The sequence below is a fragment of the Anabrus simplex genome, chromosome 1, assembly GCF_040414725.1.
Source record: "Anabrus simplex isolate iqAnaSimp1 chromosome 1, ASM4041472v1, whole genome shotgun sequence".
In the NCBI taxonomy this organism is placed as follows: Eukaryota; Metazoa; Arthropoda; class Insecta; order Orthoptera; family Tettigoniidae; genus Anabrus; species Anabrus simplex.
The window spans coordinates 22,737,611-22,760,128 of record NC_090265.1 but is presented as its reverse complement, the minus strand read 5'-3'; the positions used below and the strand labels follow the sequence as shown (position 1 = coordinate 22,760,128).

The 22,518-nt window shown below is 39.0% G+C and overlaps 1 protein-coding gene across 1 annotated transcript in view; it reads right to left on the bottom strand.

Annotated features, from left to right (window-relative positions):
• Positions 1 to 1,864: 1,864 nt before the first annotated feature.
• Positions 1,865 to 22,518, bottom strand: part of LOC136859766 (dynactin subunit 6) — a 134,084-nt gene continuing 113,430 nt past the window's right edge. Inside the window, exon 5 of the mRNA XM_067138715.2 lies at positions 1,865 to 2,288. The gene's annotated coding sequence lies outside the window, so the exon portion shown is untranslated. The remainder of the gene's footprint in view (positions 2,289 to 22,518) is intronic.

Sequence of the window (22,518 nt, the reverse complement as noted above, 5' to 3'; positions counted from 1 at the left end):
TCGGGTTGATTGGCGTGAGTCTCAAACCTTATGATAGGTTTTGTTCGTATTTGTTCCTCGCATATCCTTAATACACTTGCTTAACTTCCTTTTTGTGCTACTCAGATTGGCACAGAGGTTCCGTTGCAACAGATAACAATTTCAGTGCAATAACTTTCATAAATCTAGTTCCGTAGTTCCTTGACTTCTGCGGCTAAATCTGCGCGGTGAAAGACCAACTGGCACAGCCTATATCTTGATCAATATTGGAAAAAACAGCAAATAAATATTCATAAGCAATGAGAAAACATACTCCTACACGGCACTTTTTATGTACTTCATCTTTGAAAGGATTCTAGAAAAAAGAAAAAAGGAAGGACAATTAAAAAGTAGTGCATTATGGCTTTACAAATACAAGATCATCCCTGATGGAAAAGCTGCAGGAATATGGAAGAGAAACGGTGATGGGAAAAGGCAAATGATAGCGTCCCCACAGCAAAGATATTCAAAGTCATGAAACAGAACGGATTTGGAAAATGAATAATCGAAAAAGTGCAAGCAACGTACAATTGTTGCAGCAATGTACAGACCTATATTGGTAGGGCAGAATAGTTTTTATATGTAACTGAACTAAGGCGAGGAAGTGTGCTGTCGCCATTGTTGTTCATAATGGTAATGGATGAAACTGTGGAGGAGACAAGGAAACATATGGGGACAGAGAACTGAAGGCGGTAATGTTTGTGGTAATGATGGGCAGTCTAAGACGGTTCTTGAGATTTCTCAAGACTACAGCAAGCACTGTTTCTCGCGAGAAATTTCAAGAGATCTCTCGAGAGCGTTGTCCTTGCATTGTGTGACGAGAAGCATGTCATAGGCTTATAGGTAGACGGAGCGCAGTGTTGTTTGTGCCAAATATGCGAATATCCAATCATGCGCGTTCTTCATTCCGCAAATCCGTGTCAGGAAGAGACTAGGGCATTAATTTCTACCGAGGTCTATTTTGACGCAGTACCGGTATAACATAATCTTAAAGGATACGCATTGTATGCAGCGGTAGTACACGAATGAGTAGGCCACGTACAGAAAATGACGGCTACTGTAGATGTACATCAACATCCACTTGACCAGTGCTTATGTTTATGGACATTATGGTGACAGAGTAAATAATTCCTTACAATGGTATAGAGTGTTCGCGTCATAATCAGGTACTTCAGTATATGATGGTGCAATCTGTGATTATGTCTAAATGTACGCAACAACTTTAAGACGATGTACAAAATGCAATGCTGTGTTTTTTATTCAAAATAAGTAAAACATGTCAGTAGAAATATTTCTGAGATTATCCGGCACTTAAAAATACATAATATCAGCGAAGAGGAATCGTCACAGAGAACACCTCCGGCCCGGTCTGCATCACAAGAAGCTGTCCTGTCGACAACAAACACCAGGTATCCAGGTAGGAGTACATCCTATGTCTATCTACAGTTATTCACAAATTATCAGACGTCCACTACAAATAACTCGTGAACCGTTTAAAGATACTAAAATTATTTTCTCACTTTTGACAAAAAATTTGGCGCATACGTTTCTATATAACTGCTGATGATATAATATCAAGCTTACGCTCGTAGTTACTGTGGCATCGCACAGATCGCACCACAGGACAATCGGTCTCGAGATCGTTGAGGTCTGTGACGTCAGTCTTGCCCTTGTCTAGTTTGTGGTGTCTGATTAGCACAAGGACAAGAGGACATGTTGAGTGAGTATGTTGGTAATTGTGGAATGAAAATAATTAGGACAGGACAATGGAGTTGACTAGAGAAAGAGAAGGGAAGGATCACAAGACCTAGGATCTGTAGAAAGTGAACTGATGCAGCACCGGACATGGAGTTCAGTTTTATTTATTTAGCACACAATACAATGAGAAATTATACAATTTACAGCATTAGGACCATACTGAAAGGTCTGTAATCCCTGAGACACTGAGTGGAGTTCAACCGACGCACTGGGGTACGAGTGTAGAAGGCAATCCTTCATGATGTGTTTGATAAGTATACATTTCAAACTACAGTCACTTCAAGGAGAGTCTAACCAGCTCCACCAGTTAGAACAGTGCTACACCAGACTGTCCGAGACAAATTGAAACCAGATAGTCTATTGATAGATTCACAGAACTGAATAAGGCCGCAAGGTGTTTGTATCCCATTTTCTTACACTGATTTTCTGATCTGGTGGCCTTCACGTAGTGGTTTCTTCAAATGGTGGTAATTTGGTAACACTCTGGTCAGGAAGTATAGTTGAAGAGCCGGCTGAAATAAGAACACACATACTTAAGTTCACTTTATACACATTTCTTAATTTACAATACGTTTACACAGAGGACACACAGACAGCACCATCGTGGTCATAGTTACCATAAACAATTGTCAAGTATTACATGTTTTGTTTATCTATTTGTGCACTTTGAACACCGTCAGAGCACATAACAGTTGTCTATTAGATTAAGATAGTAATGGTAGTTGTAACAGCGGTCCACAGTGTCTGGGGATAGACAAATAAGTGACCACATAAATGGAAAACACTAATATATTTTCTATCTCACTCATTTCTCTTTAACAAGAAACCACAACAAGATAGTTAACGATGGTGATCAATCACACTTAACAATAGTCTGGTAATCATTTAAGTAACTTTATTTATAACAACATGACAGCTCACAGAGCTTCATAAATAATACGAGAGAACTGAGCTCCCCAAGGGAAACCATGAAAATACACATACGAACTGATCAGGAGCTAAAACACTTGCTACAAATATTCATTAATGAACTTAAACTGGATCCACAAGTACTTCACAATACGCACACTGTTAACTCACCACTGTTGCAATCCAACTAGAAATGTTCAATTTAAATAGTTCAATATCATCTACTCCAAGTTACTCAAGTTACCAAGTTACCAGACAAAAGAGTGACTGGATGGGTTGCTATATTTCTAGAAAATAGATCTCAGAGAATTAGAGTGGGTGAAGCTTTATCTGACCCTGTAAAAATTAAGAGGGGAATTCCTCAAGGGAGTATCATCGGAACTTTATGTTTTCTTATATATACAAATTATATGAGTAAAGGAGTGAAATCAGAGGTAAGGCTTTTTGCGGATGATGTTATTCTCTATAGAGCAATAAACAAGTTACAAGATTGTGAGCAACTGCAACGTGACCTCGGGAATGTTGTGAGATGGACAGCAGGCAATGGTATGTTGATAAACGGGGTTAAAAGTCAGGTTGGGAGCTTCACAAATAGGAAAAGTACTCTCAGTTTTAATTACTGCGTTGATGGGGTGAAAGTTCCTTTTGGGAATCATTGTAAGTATCTAGGTGTTAATATAAGGAAAGATCTTCATTGGGGTAATCACATAAATGGGATTGTAAATAAAGGGTACAGATCTCTGCACATGGTTATGAGGGTGTTTAGGGGTTGTAGTAAGAATATAAAGGAGAGGGCATATCTCTGGTAAGACCCCAACTAGAGTACAGTTCCAGTGTATGGGACCCTCAGCAGGATTACCTGATTCAAGAACTGGACAAAATCCAAAGAAAAGCAGCTCAATTTGTTCTGGGTGATTTCCGACAAAAGAGTAGCGTTACAAATATGTTGCAAAGTTTGGGCTGGGAAGAAATGAGAGAAAGAAGAAGAGCTGCTCGACTAGGTGGTATGTCATAATCTACTATAAACTATAGACCAAGTCCCACATACAAATTATCACAATTTATCCAAAGATTTCTCAAGAAACATTATGTGTTCCAGGCCAACAAAACCATAAAAACTCAATAGAATTCTGCAATATTACTAAAAACATAAAAATAGAACAGCACCATAGATTAGCATCGTATGACATAATAAATATGTAGCCCAATATACTTACACAGAAAACTATAGAAATCATGGAATACAACCTCAAAGATATAGCAAGCTCAGTAAGTTAGAAATAGAGGAATTCATATAATTATTACACTTTGCCATTAACAACAATTACTTCAAATTTCATGACACTATATATCACCAGAAAGGATTACCTATGGGATCCCCAACATCGGGTATTTTGGCAGAAATATATATAGACTACCTGGAACACCAAGAAATCCAAAAACTAGATAATATCCATTTTTGGTGCAGATTTGTGGACGATGTATTTGTTATAATAGATAACAGGTATACCAACGAAAATAAAATCCTAGAACAACTAAATGAAATAGATCCTCATATAAAATTCTCCATGGAAATGGAAAACAACACCATCATAAATTACCTAGATATATCCATAATTAGGCACAATAACCATTTAACATACAAAATATACAGAAATCCTACCCACACATCCAACACAATAAAAATAGTTTCTACTCACCCACACACATAAAAAAGCCGCATATTACAGTATGATATACAGAGCATACAACATACCACTCACAAAAAAGATCTAAATAAAGAATTGAATTTAATTCACGAAATAGCCAAACAGAATGGATATAAAAAGAAATGATTAACAAGATTATCAACAAAATAAAAAACCGACCTAAAACCAAGCTAACTAGAACCGAAAAAGATAAAAAAGACTAAGTACTATTCACCTACAACAATAGCCACATACATCCCATAACCAATATTTTTAAAAAACAAGGCCTGAAAATAGCATACAAATCTCACACAACTCCAAATCAGTCAACAATATAAATCAATACAACTACTCAGGCGTCTACCGCTTGAAATGCAATGACTGCGAGGCCAGTTACATAGGGCATACCGGGAGAAACTTTCAAATACGATATAACGAACACATAAATGCAGTTAAACAGACATTTTTCAGCTATGGGACAACATATCAACGATCAAAAACATAGATTCACAAATATTAATAATGACATGCAAATCCTAAATACCAACCCCAAGAGCCCCTTGCTCAGTATATTGGAAGAATTATATATAAATTTAGATCAATACGTCAACCAAAATTTCAACCCAAATGAAATCACAGAAAGAAATAACATCCTTTTCGACACAGCCATTCCCCTTCTAAAGAATTATTATTTAAAAATAATTAAGAAACAACAACTCACACATACAAATGAACCGCTTAAAACCCCCCTACTCTAGCCCCGCTCCTTCCACAGTCGCTCCACCCATCCCTCCAAACCTTCCCTCCGCAGCCGCGAACTACAGTCCCAGAATATCACGTAACAGATCTCAACGTGCAGCCGTGCAGCGCACACAGTGCCAACACTCAACGTAAGTACATCATACATATTCACTCTCCACAGCCAATTATACGCCGTTTCTTACACAAATTATCTCTACTTACAGATATCGTACTCTACAACATAAAAGAAGCCCTCACATTATCACCCGAACAAATATATTGGCAGACATTCAACATAGTTTAAATCCTGTATCAAGATGCACGGCATACTAAACGAATCCAGCTCATAATAGGCATTATTTAACTTAGCAATGGCATACGCAATTTCTCACAACATCTAGTACATGAAGATAACTTCATTACCTGCATACCAGCAGCAGTCAAGAAACATTGGAATGAATGATAAACCAATATAAGCCCTAACATTAGCATACTTACTGTGCACTTACCATTTTATAAGTACAATGCAGCAATAATGAACAGTACAAAATAGAGCAAAAGTGAACCCATTTTACGTTGTTTTCACCAATTCATTCACTTTTAACCAGCCTGACATATCAGGTCAAAAACTTTTTACGTATTTATACCGTACTTTTTTAAGACAATGAATGCTCTAACACTATAAATGTAAATATGCAATAATTTTACAAATACCAGTGTAAATAAGCTATAAATTTTACTTGATGTTCACTAAATTTAAGTAATAATGAAGTGATATGCCTCACATAGTAGGTACTATTTTAAAGACAATGAATGCTCTAACACTATAATGTAAATACCGGTATGCAATGTAACGGTTCAAATCCCGTTACAAGATAATATCTGTATTATTATTATTATTATTATTATTATTATTATTATTATTATTATTATTATTATTATTATGTCCATATTATTATTATTATTTTATCTGTGAGATTACCATTATTTTGTTATAATTATCATTCAATTCCATTATGCAATGGTTGTCGCTTGCGTATTTGTAATTGAGTGTATGCATATTGTTACCGTGTTTTAGCGGTAGGTAGAGGTGTAAGAAGGTGCGGGCGTGAATGGGTTTTCAAACTACGGAATCAAAGTTAATGTAAAATTTAACGAGGTTATATTTTCTTTTCAATATTAAGTAATAACAAAGAACAGGTACTTAGTAGCCAAAACACAATTTGAAATGTAAAATTACAGGGGTTACAGAGTTTGGGCTTCGAGCCCAGAGTTCACAATTCTTGAGCAACTAGCCCAACTTTCCGATATACAAATTTTAACAAAGGGGCAGAAGACCCCAATCAAACCCTGGAGCACTTGCTCCAAATTACACAGTTAAGCCTCCTCGAGGCACACAACACTCCGTTTCCAAAAGAGCCACCCGCTCTTTAATTTAAGCCTCTCCCAGGCCACACCAAACTCCACCTTCAAGTTGTCCACAACGGACACAAACCCAGGGGTAAAATACCCAATCTACTGCGGTCTATTAAATGAAAAGCAGGTTAATTAAATGACCTCTAAAACAATTTGAGAGGAGGCGAACTTGCACTCCTAATACACTTTGATTTTAAAACCTACCTTGGCACTAGGCCGTTATTACAAGGGCTAATCCCATACTACAGAGGTGACTTAATAGCAATTTACATTACATTACGGAAGGATAGGTTGAGAAACAATAAGTTCACCTCAAAACATTATGAGTGGGAGCTCGAGAGGGTTAGCACTCTCTATCCCAGTATGTAGCTTTTCAAGAGAATAGAAGAAAAGACTAGTTACATTTTAGGAAAAGGTTACATGGTGGAACGCTTCGCACCCGCCCCGAGAGTTAAACTGCTGAGCAAGAAAAGAAAGAATTTATTAATCGGCCATTACCTTATTGTTGACCGCTGCCGAAGAAAGAGGCGCCTCCCGCCTCCTGCTAGGTACTTAACACACTGAAAGAGGGAACAGAAGTGGCCCAGAGACCCAAAAATCAGCAGTTTAAATACTCTCGCGGAAGTTTCTAGGCGTTAGGGGAAAGAAAACACCCGCCCACAATGTTTTTATTGGATAGGACCCCGCAACAGATACAAGTTGGGGGAAAATACACCAGATTGGTCAGAAATTACTAAAAGAAATTCGAGATTGGATAAATCTAAAACAAGGGGAAAAAGAGGGGTAAACAGCCAACTTAAACCATAACAGAAAGAAATTTAACAAGAAACAAACTTTTGAAATAAAAATTTCTCCAACAAAATAGTTCTTTGACTCCGCACTAGGGTGCACTATTGTTGATCTTCAGTAGTGTCCTCTAGAAGAGAAAGTTCACACTTCTTACTTCAAGCGAAACAAAAACACATCAAAAGTGACACAGTTCAAAAACTCAAAATTTTCCACGTGGTGACATCTTCTGAGAAAGTAGAGAATTAATAGAGTAGATAAAGTTCAACCTTCCTCCAGAAGATGAGTTTCAACTGGCGCAACTTTTAAATAAACGGTGTAGAGGTGTACCGCCCGGTACAGACCTCCCCCCCCAAAAGTTCCTCCAAGGGGTAACACAGAAGAACATAAACTTTTGTTTGAAAATAAGTTCCAAGGTTTGATGTTGAGATTAAGATAACTTGCAGAAGTATTTGAGAAATTTCTTAAGTCGGTTCCAAAATTTTGTTGTTGCAGGTGAAGTAAAGTCTTTATGTTTATAGAAGTTGAATTTCTGAAGATAAGCTTTTAATACTTAAAAGTGAAGGAAAAATTTGCAATGTCCACCAAATATTGCTGTTGAATTCCCAAGTGTAGTTATCTCTTATAGTAACTGTCCATGTAGTTGATGTTGATGAAGTTGGATGGCCGGACCGGCCGTTGCAGCTTGCGTCCAAAAGGAGGCCGCTCGGACCCCTTAAGTACCCTGAGATACCGCTCGCCCGCACAATGAGGGGAGCAGAGGTGTTGAAGCACGCCGCGCCCGCGGTGAACATATACAGGCTGCGGGCAAGTAGCAGGTCGTGCGCCGCACATCAGCCTTGGCCGGGAGGAGAGCTCCGGCTCGCCGTGCACATGTCCTCGCTGGAGAGGAGGGGGCCCATCCCCCTCCCCAGTTACTGCACGGCGCCGCGCGGCTGCGGGGGCACTGAAACATTAAAGCTAGGCGGCAGAATTGTGTTGGACCATCATGTTTCTTTTAAGGGCACAGGCATGTAAAGAGATTGAGGGGCCAGCGGCGTGCAGATATCCATGGCATTTCATCTAAGCCAGCCACTGAGTGTAGTGGAGCAGGAGACGGGAGCGTGCTAATGGCCGTGGAAAGGACAGAATGGCAGTTTAACGGGTCGGGACAGGTTTTACAAAAATGCTTACATCTGAAACAAAATATTATAGGTAGTGCAGAATGCCTTAAAAATGAAACTCAAAAAAAAAATATAACCTTCATATCCTTTCAAAATAATATAAAGCAAGTTAACACAGAAATTACACCGGCTTCACCTGGGACAGGTGAACTCTAAATATCCTCTCGGTGGCTGGATTACTTAACAATAAGGTAACCGGCGTAAGAAAATCGAGAATGATACAAGGCCCCTGAAATCTGGGGGCAAGCTTGCCCGCGGGAACAAAATTTTTGACCATTACTTGGTCACCTACCTTTAAAGGGGTGGGTCTCCGTCCACAATCATACCTTTCCCTAACCTTTTCATGAGATACCTTAAGATTGGCTTTAGCCTTCTTCCAAAGATCTTTAATATTATCCGGATCTATTGTCTCGGGCAGAATGTCACTCAGAGACCAGAGGTTAGAGAGCGGCGTGTTGGGAACAAACTTAAACATCAAGGAAGCTGGAGTAAACTTGTGTGATTCATGAACCGCCGAATTCAAAGCAAAAGCTAACCAATGCAGGGACGTGTCCCACCTAGAATGATCTTCATGATGATAGGCAATAAGTGCGGACCTGAGATTACGGTTAACCCGTTCAGCCAGAGATGGTTGAGGGTAATAAGCAGAAGTGGTTACATGAGAGATGGACAAGTCAAAACAGAATTTACGAAAAAGATTTGATGTGAACGCCTTAGCATTATCAGATACAATATATTGGCACGGACCAAAAGAAGCAAAAATAGAATTTAGACAGGTAATGGTGGACTGAGCGGTAGCCAGCTTAGTCGGAAATAACCAAGAAAATCTGGTAAAACCATCTACACATACAAAGATGAATTTGTTGGCATTTCCCTTCGACTGGGGCAAGGGTCCTACATAATCAATATACAGGCGTTCCATGGGGCGCGACGCTTGATGAGAAGACAAAAGGCCTACTTTAGTGGACATGGTGGGGTTACTGATCAAACAAGATTTACAAGCTTTTACAAGTTCCCGAATTTCACCGTCCATACCTTTCCATATGAACATTTCACGAATCTTTCACGAGTTTTAAAGATACCCAGATGCCCTCCTAATTTGGTCTCATGATAATACTTGAAGATCATTGGTACAAGAACTGCTGGAACAACAACTTTCATCATCTTATCATGCCTCGAAGGGCAACATAAAACACCATTCCTCAGAACATAAGGGACAACATGTTCCCCAGAAGAAAGGGTTTCCATTATCGGAGCCAGCGTCGGATCTTCACGTTGGTATTTCTCGATATCCCTAAAAAGCATGGGAGCATCTGTTAGGATGGCATTAACCTCAGATAGCATGGACTCGGAAGGTGATGAACTGTCGACCGGTTCGTGGGTCTCGACGTCGTTATGAAACATACGGCTGAGTCCATCAGCAACAACATTTTCGGTACCTCTGATATGTCTAACATCAAACTGGAAGGCGGAAATACGAATAGCCCAGCGGGCTATACGACCAGTACGACGCGGCCTACCTAAGACCCAGCTTAAGGCTTGATTATCTGTCTCCAGGTCGAATTTGACATGTTCCAGATAGAGACGGAACTTTTCTAAGGCAAATAAGACTGCCAAACCTTCGAGCTCATAGATGGAATACTTGGCTTCTTGAGCCGACAATGTCCTAGACGCATAGGCGATGGGTCGCCTCCCTAGTTCAGTCTCTTGAAGAAGGACTGCCGCTACTGCTGACGACGATGCGTCGGTTTGGACAATGAATTTCTTCGAGAAATCAGGCATAGCAAGGACAGGGGCATTACAGAGAGCTAATTTCAGATCTTCAAAAGCGGCTTGTTGAGAAGGTCCCCACTCGAATTTGATGCCTTTCCTACGAAGAAGGTTTAAGGGCGCCGCTCTATTAGCAAAGTTAGGAATGAACTTTCTGAAGAAATTCACCATACCAATGAACCTGGCGATACCTTTAATGTCCTTGGGAGGTTTAAAATCACGGATGGCCTGTGTTCTAGAATGATCGACTGCTACACCATCGGGTGACACAATATGCCCTAGGAATGACATAGAGGGCTTAGCAAAGGCAACCTTGGACAACTTAACAGTTAACCCAGCCTTACGAAGGCGATCAAGAACTTCTCGCAGATGATCTAGATGTTCTTCAAAAGTCTCTGAAAATACTACGACATCATCTAAGTAGTGATATAAGTACTCGAATTTGATGTCGGAGAAGACCCTATCTAGCAGCCTAGTGAGCACAGCTGCTCCCGTGGGGAGCCCGAAAGGCACGCGGTTGTATTCATATAAATTCCAGTCCGTGGCGAACGCTGTAAGGTGTTTAGACTCTTCGGCAAGGGGAATTTGATTATAGGCATGATTTAAGTCCAAGATGGTGAAGAACTTGGCCTTACGAAACCATGAAAAACAAGAATGAAGGTCGGGAAGGGGCACAGATTGTAACACCACCTTCCGATTGAGAGCCCTGTAATCAATGACAGGCCTGAAGCCTCCTTGGGGTTTCGGTACTAGAAAAATAGGCGAAGAATACGCTGACTTAGAGGGCCTAATAATACCGTCCTTCAACATCTGATCGATGATTTCCTTCAGAGCCTTCATTTTAGGTGGAGATAGCCTATACGGTGGAAAACGGACAGGAATCGAATCCGTAACCTCAATTTTGTATTCAATAAGGTCAGTAACACCAAGAGTATCAGAGAACACCTCGGGAAACGACTGACACAGTTTGCGAATACTATCAGCCTGCTCCTCAGGTAGATGTCTAAGGTCTAACAACATCTCATCCTGGGTAGGCGAAATAGAAGAACATGACACAGAATTACACTTTAATAGTGGTATTTTACAACTAGAAGCAAATTTGAATGTGCACGACCTAGACTTGAGATCGAGCACAAGACCAGTGTGAGAGATAAAGTCAGCTCCCAATATAATGGGGCAAGACAATTGCTTGGCCACAAACAATTTAATTTTCCATGTAAACTTAAAAACACGAATTTTGACCAGTAAGGAACCTAGAATTTCTAATGGAGATGAATTAGCCGAAACGTATTGAACAGGAGAAGAGACATAGTCAGGAAGTTTACAAACCGATTTCAATTTAGAATACCATTCAGCCGCAATAATCGAACAAACACTACCTGAATCTAAGAGAGCTGTTATAGGCTCGTTATTTAACTCAATCTTAAGAAAAGGAACAGGTGCGGGGGTATCCGCCGCAACCCTAAGACATTCTTTAGGGCATTCAAAAGATGTATTCGAAGACTTATCGTTCCCTGAATTCTCGACCTTTTTGCCAGGGGCTGAGCCTTGGGAAGATGGATTAGTTGACTCAGCCGAAGCCACTAGTCACTTTTGACTGTTGTTGGAAGTTACCCCAGAAGTTGAGCAGGAGGGGGTGCTATTTGAGTTCGGACAATTCTTGGCGATATGTGAGAAGGCCCCACATTTAAAACAGCCTTGTGCTGAACCAGCTCCATTATTTGCCCTACTACTTTTGACCAATGGACATTTATTGCGAAGATGGTCAGGCGACCCGCAAGCATAACATTTACGGGGTGTGACTGGTCGGCGAGGTGGAGGCCGAGTGTTACTAAAGGAAGGCGGGGGTTCTTTCGCTACACGCAAAGAATCGGCGTATCTAACTCCTTCCGCTGAGACGGCCAACGCTTCAAGTTCAGAAAAAGTTTGCGGGCACGCCGCAAAACACAAGTATGACCTATAAGATGGTGAAATGCCTTCCACAATAGCTTGTACAATTTGGTCCTCAGGGAAGTGAAGAGCAAACACTCTGGTATAAAACTTAATGTCTTGTATGAAATCAGCCAAGTTTTCATCCAACCTCTGTACTCGATAATAGTATTTCTGAATCAGAGATGACCTTGCGCGGGCAGGAATAAAATTAGCAAGTAGATGTGCATGAAAATCTTCGATGGATGACTGTTCAGCTATGGCTCTTACTATTTTGTCGGAGAGAATACCAATAGCATACGGATAGATAATTTGCAAGATTTGACACGGAGACAGAGAAAAAACAAGGGCATGATCCTGAAATTCCACTAGAAATCTTAAAAATGAAATTACGTCACTGGTGGTATTAACAGAAAACTTGGATATACCTCTGAGCAACATTGCCAATGGATGAGGCAAGCTACTAAATCCGGGTGACATAGTAGGTAAAGGTTTCAATGGCAAGGAAGTCAATTCAGAACGGATGTTACTCAATGATGCACGACGTTCAGATTCGTTGTCCAATGGGGCAGGGATAGTTTGAGCAGCAACGGTTATCCTATTAACTTCTCCCTTGGGAGGCGCTTCCTCACTACCTGCATTCACTATGGTGGGTTGATCAGATTTGGGAGGAACTTCCCCAGTTAACAATTGAGTGACCTTACTAGATAATTCAGAAATATTTTCCAGGAGCGTACTAGCTTCCTTCCTCTGAACGTCATTCAGTTTTAGAGACAACAGATCGTTAACCCTATTCGAAAAATGATATAGCCTGCCTTGCACACGCTTAATTTGATTAGGAGACGGATCATTTTCATCAAAAAAACTAACTACAGAAGCTAGCCCAGTAATATTCTCCGTGATCGTGGAAAGAGAGTCGTCAATTTCTTTCTCTCCCAAATTGGGGATGGAAATGGGCAAATCAAGAGACTCTCTAAGCTTGTTAGTGTCTATTGCAACCGTGCCTCCAGATTGCACATTTCTGATAGTTAATTCATAGATCAACTCCTCCTTGCGCAAATAGTTAAGAAGGAGAACATCGCGAGGGCCGGGCATGGTGACAGAACAATTTTGAAAAACTCAAAAAATTCCAGCAACTGGGAAAATAGTTAGAGTTCGGAACAAACAATGTTTAGCCGTCAAAAGGGGCTAAATTGAGACCCATTCAACCACGCTCTGCTACCACTTGTTACCGTGTTTTAGCGGTAGGTAGAGGCGTAAGAAGGTGCGGGCGTGAATGGGTTTTCAAACTACGGAATCAAAGTTAATGTAAAATTTAACGAGGTTATATTTTCTTTTCAATATTAAGTAATAACAAAGAACAGGTACTTAGTAGCCAAAACACAATTTGAAATGTAAAATTACAGGGGTTACAGAGTTTGGGCTTCGAGCCCAGAGTTCACAATTCTTGAGCAACTAGCCCAACTTTCCGATATACAAATTTTAACAAAGGGGCAGAAGACCCCAATCAAACCCTGGAGCACTTGCTCCAAATTACACAGTTAAGCCTCCTCGAGGCACACAACACTCCGTTTCCAAAAGAGCCACCCGCTCTTTAATTTAAGCCTCTCCCAGGCCACACCAAACTCCACCTTCAAGTTGTCCACAACGGACACAAACCCAGGGGTAAAATACCCAATCTACTGCGGTCTATTAAATGAAAAGCAGGTTAATTAAATGACCTCTAAAACAATTTGAGAGGAGGCGAACTTGCACTCCTAATACACTTTGATTTTAAAACCTACCTTGGCACTAGGCCGTTATTACAAGGGCTAATCCCATACTACAGAGGTGACTTAATAGCAATTTACATTACATTACGGAAGGATAGGTTGAGAAACAATAAGTTCACCTCAAAACATTATGAGTGGGAGCTCGAGAGGGTTAGCACTCTCTATCCCAGTATGTAGCTTTTCAAGAGAATAGAAGAAAAGACTAGTTACATTTTAGGAAAAGGTTACATGGTGGAACGCTTCGCACCCGCCCCGAGAGTTAAACTGCTGAGCAAGAAAAGAAAGAATTTATTAATCGGCCATTACCTTATTGTTGACCGCTGCCGAAGAAAGAGGCGCCTCCCGCCTCCTGCTAGGTACTTAACACACTGAAAGAGGGAACAGAAGTGGCCCAGAGACCCAAAAATCAGCAGTTTAAATACTCTCGCGGAAGTTTCTAGGCGTTAGGGGAAAGAAAACACCCGCCCACAATGTTTTTATTGGATAGGACCCCGCAACAGATACAAGTTGGGGGAAAATACACCAGATTGGTCAGAAATTACTAAAAGAAATTCGGGATTGGATAAATCTAAAACAAGGGGAAAAAGAGGGGTAAACAGCCAACTTAAACCATAACAGAAAGAAATTTAACAAGAAACAAACTTTTGAAATAAAAATTTCTCCAACAAAATAGTTCTTTGACTCCGCACTAGGGTGCACTATTGTTGATCTTCAGTAGTGTCCTCTAGAAGAGAAAGTTCACACTTCTTACTTCAAGCGAAACAAAAACACATCAAAAGTGACACAGTTCAAAAACTCAAAATTTTCCACGTGGTGACATCTTCTGAGAAAGTAGAGAATTAATAGAGTAGATAAAGTTCAACCTTCCTCCAGAAGAGGAGTTTCAACTGGCGCAACTTTTAAATAAACGGTGTAGAGGTGTACCGCCCGGTACACATATATACGTATATGTAGATTAACATTAAATACCTGTACAGTGAGAGTCTCGATGTATCAGATGTGGATGTGACGTTGTTATATTTTTCACTACTGGCGATTCTGCCAAGTCATTGCTACGACATGGCTGCGTCATCGTGAGCTTTCAGTAATTCGCTCAGAGACTCAGCCGCCCCAGGGCATTTCACCATTACATGCAACAGTTTGAGGCGTTATGGGAGTATGTCATTGTTATTTCTGGAGATTGCGTAGGTGTGCCATGCACGTCTATAAAAGGAGGATGCATATTGTAGCGTCAGTCATTATTTAAACGGAAGCAGTACAGTGAAGAAGCCAAAATGGATAAGTGAACAGTCATTAGTTAAACGGAAGATGAACAATGAAGAAGTCTACTAGATGCAGAGGCCTCAGTCGGTCAGTCAACGAGTGTGAACGAGAGATGGAGAAGACTCAGTGAGCCATTAATCATTGGTCATTGAGAGAGTGAGACCAAAGTTAGTTGGTCACTTACTTGAAGACACGGACGCAAGGGCTTACCATGGAGTCAGAGAGGGCAACCCTGGACCTGCCATGAGGTAATAACATATTGACTTACAAAGAAGTCAGATGATATGGAGAAGAAGCAGTCACAAGGATGTATCACCAAGTTAGGCGTGACACATCTACAGTAAACACCAGATCAAAGGAATACGTCGTAATTACACTCAAAGTGTTGAAGGTACAGTCAAGTGAATCAGTGAGGGAAATATTTCGTATAAATTGTTAAATGTCCGGTCAAGAAGAATTCAAATTCATGCCTAGTTTCTTTCAGTTGCCATGTCATAATTTCATATTCTCATCTGTTTTATCGCAACAAGACTCACTATTTTTTATATATTATTCCAAGAATATATTTTGTTCTATCAAACGAATTCTTAGTTTTATTTCAATAACAGTAAAATATCTTAACCTCAAAATTAATGGGGAAACCGAACGCCAATCTCCTTTTCCCAGAACTTATATGGTATGTTGTCAAAAGTAAGCTTATTACCCCACACCCTAGAGATGGTCAAGAGTCTCATTCTATTATTGCTGCACCGAGTGGTAGCTGGCGCACTTCAAATAACGTATGTGTAAGTAAGCAAGCAACAAGTAAGTGTGAGTACAAGGTCCGACGAGTGTGTATTTTATTTAATGAATATTAATTTTCAGATTTTCCATTTTAAATGCATATATTCAGATTTTTCAATTTAAATCCAGATTTATATGTCTGTAAAGTTAGTAAGAGAGTTAGGAACCTCTCAGCAATAATTTTACAAATACCAGTGTAAATAAGCTGTAAATTTTATTCGACGTTCACTAGATTTAAGTAATAATGAAGTGATATGCCTCACATAGTAGGTACTTTTAAGTCAAAGAAAAAGGATCCATTTTACTATTTTGAAAAGCAACATTTTAATGATTTGCTACAATTGGGTCAATTATGTGAAAATGTTAAGTTTTACAATGTGATGTTTTTGTAACCAATTTAATGTGTGATAGCTGAAGATGACCCCATAGGGGTCGAAACTGGTACTAAATTTACAGCATTAAGTAAATAAATATTGTATTGATAAGGTGGAGGCTTCTAAGTTATTACTATTTTATGTTGTAAGCGGTATGTTCCGAGCTGTCAGCGGAGAGATGGCGTGGAATGACATTAGTAGACGAATAAGTTTGGGTGGCGTTTATAAAAGTAGGAAAGATCACAACATGAAGATAAAGTTGGAATTCAAGAGGACAAACTGAGGCAAATATTCATTTATAGGAAGGGGAGTTAGGGATTGGAATAACTTACCAAGGGAGATGTTCAATAAATTTCCAATTTCTTTAAAATCGTTTAGGAAAAGGCTAGGAAAACAACAGATAGGGAATCTGCCACCTGGGCGACTGCCCTAAATGCAGATCAGTATTGACTGATTGACTGATTCAACTAAACAAGATTCCTCAAACTTTTCTGACAGATGCAGATAAAATATTGAAGAGTGGAACTAAAGAAATATTACAACCACCAGTAGACGTTCCGGATTACATGGTGTACAGCGAAAGCAAGTATAAAGGCCTCGGATTATTTTGTGCTACTTGGGAAGCCAAACTGCAGCATATCAACGTTTGTAATTAATTAACACTTGCAAATAACGGCTACATTCATGCAACTAAGAGGAACATCTAACTTGTTTGCAAGATGTAGGTATAGAAATGAATGATCAAGTTATGTCCATAAGTAGCCATCTTCCCAATGTAAGGAAGGTCCGGCAGTTACTATGAGACAGAAGTTCAGTCATGGATGAAGCTGTTGCACAAATGAAAGGGCATGACTCTTTCAGGAATACACGCCAGGGAGCAAACAGATAAGAGATCACCGAGGCTTATGCTGTGCGAAATGGAGATACGCTATCAACATGACGGCGAATGTGCGCGCCGTTCGCTCCATGCCGGGAAGGTCCCAGGGCAGCACCTTCTATCGACATTGGCACAGAAAGCATGAAACCCTTGCCCATGTCCTGGGTGCCTAAACTCATGGGGAGGTATTGAGAAATTCCCGCCATGATTCGATACGGAACATCATTGTGAACTCTCTGAGATCACGGTTTCACAGTGCATGGAGAAGTTTCTGGCCTCGCTATGGATGGGGGTAACAGGCACATTGACATGATAGCCTTTCAACCAACTAGCAAGCAAGGACCGATTTTGGATTCCACAGTACGCTTCACGAGTCACATATTGGCCAGCCTGAACTGGTGGACACAGAGAAGAAGTCGATTTGCCAGCAACTTTTAAATCTAAGAATTTCATTTTTTGTCCGTATTGAACTGAGAACGTAAGATAGGAAAATTAAAAGGGTCCACCTTTTCAATACAAATAAATGTTATAAGTTTATTTACAACATATATATACACTTGGAACTAGTTTCGACGCTGTTTGGCGTCATCTTCAGCCAAAATGTGGGAAAAAGGCATAGGCGTAAGCATGGAGACATTTACATTATACAAGATGTTAAAACAGTGTGATTAAACGAGATACATGAAATAGTAAATTACATTGTCAGTTAACAAAATGGTCAAGAAGGGCGAGTCAAAATTGTATAAACATGAGTTAGGGCTCAAAAACATAATCACTTAAAACATATAAACCGCAACAAAAACATGCGGAAGTTCAAGATGAAATTGGCACTGGAGATTCAAATTGTTTCATACACTCTTCTACTGAAAGTTGCCTGTCGTGAGTGTAGTACAAAACATAGGTTAGAATTCAACAGACACGTCGTCTCGAAAATGCACATAACATTTTAAAATATTTTTGGGATGAGGTGAAATTTGGTAGTTAGGGATTGAAATCACTTATTCACTAAGCGTCAAATCAAAAATAGCTGTGAAGGGTGAGGCAAAATTGTGCAAGTGTGAGTTTGGACTCGATCTTCTAGCACTTGTGCAACTTGAAATGATTTTTCTCGAAATTCATTCTCAATTTTTGCATCCTTAACAAACATATCACTGTCTGATCTCTTCATTTAAGAGAAACATCGACTTTCACTGTTTCTGCATCAGAATCTGCACAATCTTGAACAGAACCCTTTACTTCCACACTCCTACACTAACATATTTCACCATCTATCACTTCATTGTTTAGTGACACTTTCAACTTCCCTGTTTCTGTATCATCAATGCTATCTATCGTTCCCTTATTTCCTACATCACCTTGAATAGCACATGTCATATTCAAATATTCCGTAAGTACAAGGTGAAATTGGCAGTTAAAGAGTTAAATTTGTAGACAGTTCTCCGTCCGATGCCATATAGGTCAAGCGCAGCATAAGTATGAGACAGGGCTCAACATATCCAAACTTGTGTAAATGCATATAACATATCTAAATCCAAGTGTGAGATGAACATGGTAGTTAAAGAATCACGTTTGTTGAGGGTGTAGTAAACATATTCAGCTCGACAGGAGTACAAAATTCGAATTATGTAAGATGTTCCTCTGAGAGCTTAGAAGTTGACTGTGCTATTATTTGTGGTCTATTGTTGCAACGTTACGTGTAGGGTGGGGGCAGTTTCTATGATGTTCAATGTTATTTGCGGGATGTAAGGCGGTAAAGCTATGGCGCGAAAGAGGAGGAACAGAGCACGATGGATAGCTTAGGACGGGGGATCGGCCATTGTTGGATTAGGAGGGGGGAGGAGAGGAGCGGTAGGGGAGGAGGAGTGGAAGGAGGGGGATTGTGGAGGGTGATGCGGTGAAAGTGTGTGGCGTGATAAAGTATTATACATAATGTGAAAGACAGATCTATTTTTCGGAATATTAATGTTTTTGAAAAATTCAATGAGAAAGTCGAACAGGATCTTTGGTTTCTCTGAGATATCATTTAAGTTTAGGTTTGGATTGAAATATTGATCTAAATGAATATAGAGGTTTTCAGTTATGTCTAGTAAAGGACCTTTGTTTAGAATTTCTAGTACCTCAAGATCTTGATCTATTTCAGTAAAGTTGTGCTTAAATTCTTTTATATGTAGGCCAACCGCGGAAAAACGATTGTGCTTTATGGCATTGACATGTTCTGCATATCTGATTTTAAAGCAGCGTCCTATTTGCCCTAGGTAAGAGCTTTTGCAGTCTTGGCAAGGAAACCTATATACACCTGATTTTGGAAAAGGACTATTTTTATTTATTGATGAAGAGTTATGCAGGATCTCTTTGCTTCTATTGTTAGTTCGAAAGGCTATTTTAACGTTGTGTTTTTTAAAAACGTTAGTGATGTTGTAAATTTCTTTATTAAAGGTAAATGTAGAAAACGTGGTATTGCTAGTATTGTCTTTTATTAGGGTGGTTTTTGGGCGGTGTCTAAATTTATTGATTATTCTTTCGATAAAGGCTTCACTGTATCCATTAAATTTTGCTACAGAGCGAATGGTGTTTAGTTCTTTATTTAAGTTTTTTTCTGGACATCGGAATCTTGAATGCTCGATCTACTAAGCTAGTGAATATTTGGTGTAAGGGTAGTTGGTATTTGATGTTCGTTGTGTAATTGTTAGAGCAGATGTATGGGATATAAGTGTATGGTATTAGAGTAAATGGAACGGTAATGAACCACATTGAGGGAATATTTTTCTTGCGCCATGTAGGGCAAGCAAATTATGAACCGGTCTTGTAACCCATTATGTACCTGCACCGACTCCTTTCTTGACTAGCCCGACAAAAGTTTTCTTCCACCGAGATGTTTTTGACTGGGCTGATAATCTCCTTTTCAAGCCTCACTGTTGGCGACAAGTAAGTCTCTAGCTAGCTGCACTATACATCTCAGGGACGAAGATTATACATTAAAAAATATTTTTTTATGTGGACTCGACTGGGAAACCGCTCCTCCAATTTTCTAGTACGTCTGCATATCCGTCTGTTCTTTAAATGTAATTATAATCAACTTTCAAGTTCAACCAACCATTATCCTCGAAGAAATCAAAATTAATCTTCCATAATAAAAATAGCAATAACAATTTAAATTATTAAATACTAGCTTTATTTATAACAGTTTAGTAACTCAGGATGGATTAATAAATTATCTAAACATTCATTTGCATACATCATAGTCTCATTCAGAAAAATAAAGAAAATTCTTGTTTGAAATGTAATTATTATCTTATTAAAAGAAAATGTTGAAATTATTAAAGAGAAATGTTAATATAACGAATGTCACACATTACGAATGTCAAAAATAACAAATAACAATATTGTCGAATGTCAAAAACGCTTGTTCATTTTTATAACTTCTGATCATTACTTTCATGCTATTCTCTTCTCACTTCATAACGTAGGCAGAATAAGTAAATTCCACCAGCATAGCTTCCAATGGCTACATTTCAAATTTATATCAACAAATAAACAAAAATGATATATAAGTATTATCTGTAACTGGGTATATACCCGTAAAATTTCCTGAAAAATATGTAGGAATTTTCTAACATAGCCTTATCATTTTTTATAAATAGGTCATACAGCTACCGAGGTCAAATCTTCATTTAAATTCTATCACCTGGTCGCGAAAATTCAAGGAATACGGTAGATGACATCTCTTAATTCGTTAATGGCAGTAACATAAAAATTATGAAGACACTTTCATCAATGAATTATTGTTTTGACTTAAATCAGTTAAAACACAATGCGACTTGCGAAATTCCCCTTGGAAATACCATGACTGTACCTTAATATCAGTTATTTGGAAATAATCTTTTGAAGATCGTACACCGTTATTAGCCTATAAATTCAATAAACAAATATCACCGTATGTATATCACATCAACCCACATTATACGCTACTCCATAATTCACATTGCTATCACGAAAAATATAACCTAGGATTAGAATTGTGTCGTGAACTTACTATCAATTAACCATAAATAAATACCTTTCATCATATTTTGTCGTAAATATCATAATTCCACAACAACTGTATCAACTAATATATATCAATCATAATACTCACAACTCTAACCACATAATTCTGTCGTATTTGTTTTCTGCCACACATTTAAATATCAATTAATCTTTTCCTGGCAGCGTATAATTCAAAAAGTTCGATATCATAACACAATGACGCTTTATGTGTTTCTAATTACCATTCACATAAAAAATAACTATACTTTCCTTATGGAAATTCTAAGTTCCCTCCATTGGGAACTTAGAATTTCCATTTGGAATTGCTACGCGGGCATTAATTCCATTGTGGAGTTTTATCTCCCGTATGCAGTTATCAGACTGTGCCTCTTAAATATGCTTCTGATAAGTTCACCTGCATACACCCCAGTGTCAGTGGGTAGGGTCTGACACATCCCACTCTGAAAAGTCTAGTGTCAGACCCAAGACGAAACACTGGTTAATAGAGCAAACGCCTGAAAAGCCAACATCTAATTATACTTTTCTTGTCAAAGAATGAATATATCAGGCTCATATTTACTTACATTTGGTGTCAGGTTGGTGTTGAATCTAGTCTCAATATCCTACAAGTCAATCCATTTGCATTTCAACTATATTGGATCGCATTGCGCATGGTTTATCTCTTTAGAAATAAGTCAAAAAATTATTATTAAAGCTCTCCACTAGTAAATATCATCTTCCCTATATATGGATGTTATCTTATGTAATCGAGGACTACCTACATCCATCATTAAAACAATATTATGAATTCTTTCGCAAAGACACTGCACATTGAAATTATCTCTCGAAGATACCATAATCGACCTTCTTTTCATAATAACACAAATATCAACTAACTACATATCAGGTTAAATATGGAAAATCTACAAATAAATTTCATGGAACTTCGCTTATTTTGCCCGCGTTACTGGACTGGGATGGCTATCATCTAGTTCTTCTTTGGTACATCATCTCCAGGATATGATTGCGTCATGTCCGGGTTGTGGTTACTAGTCTTGGGTTCACAGAATCAGCTGGTTGGTCTCCGTCAGATGTCAATCCCATTCTCAGCTTAGTTGTTCATCATGATGCCGTTGTATACATGTGACAGAAACATAGTTAGAGATATCATTAGTTTCACAATTCTATTATTTCTCTTGAGTTTTATTTCTACTATATAAAGTAGATTATAACACCGTAGACGAT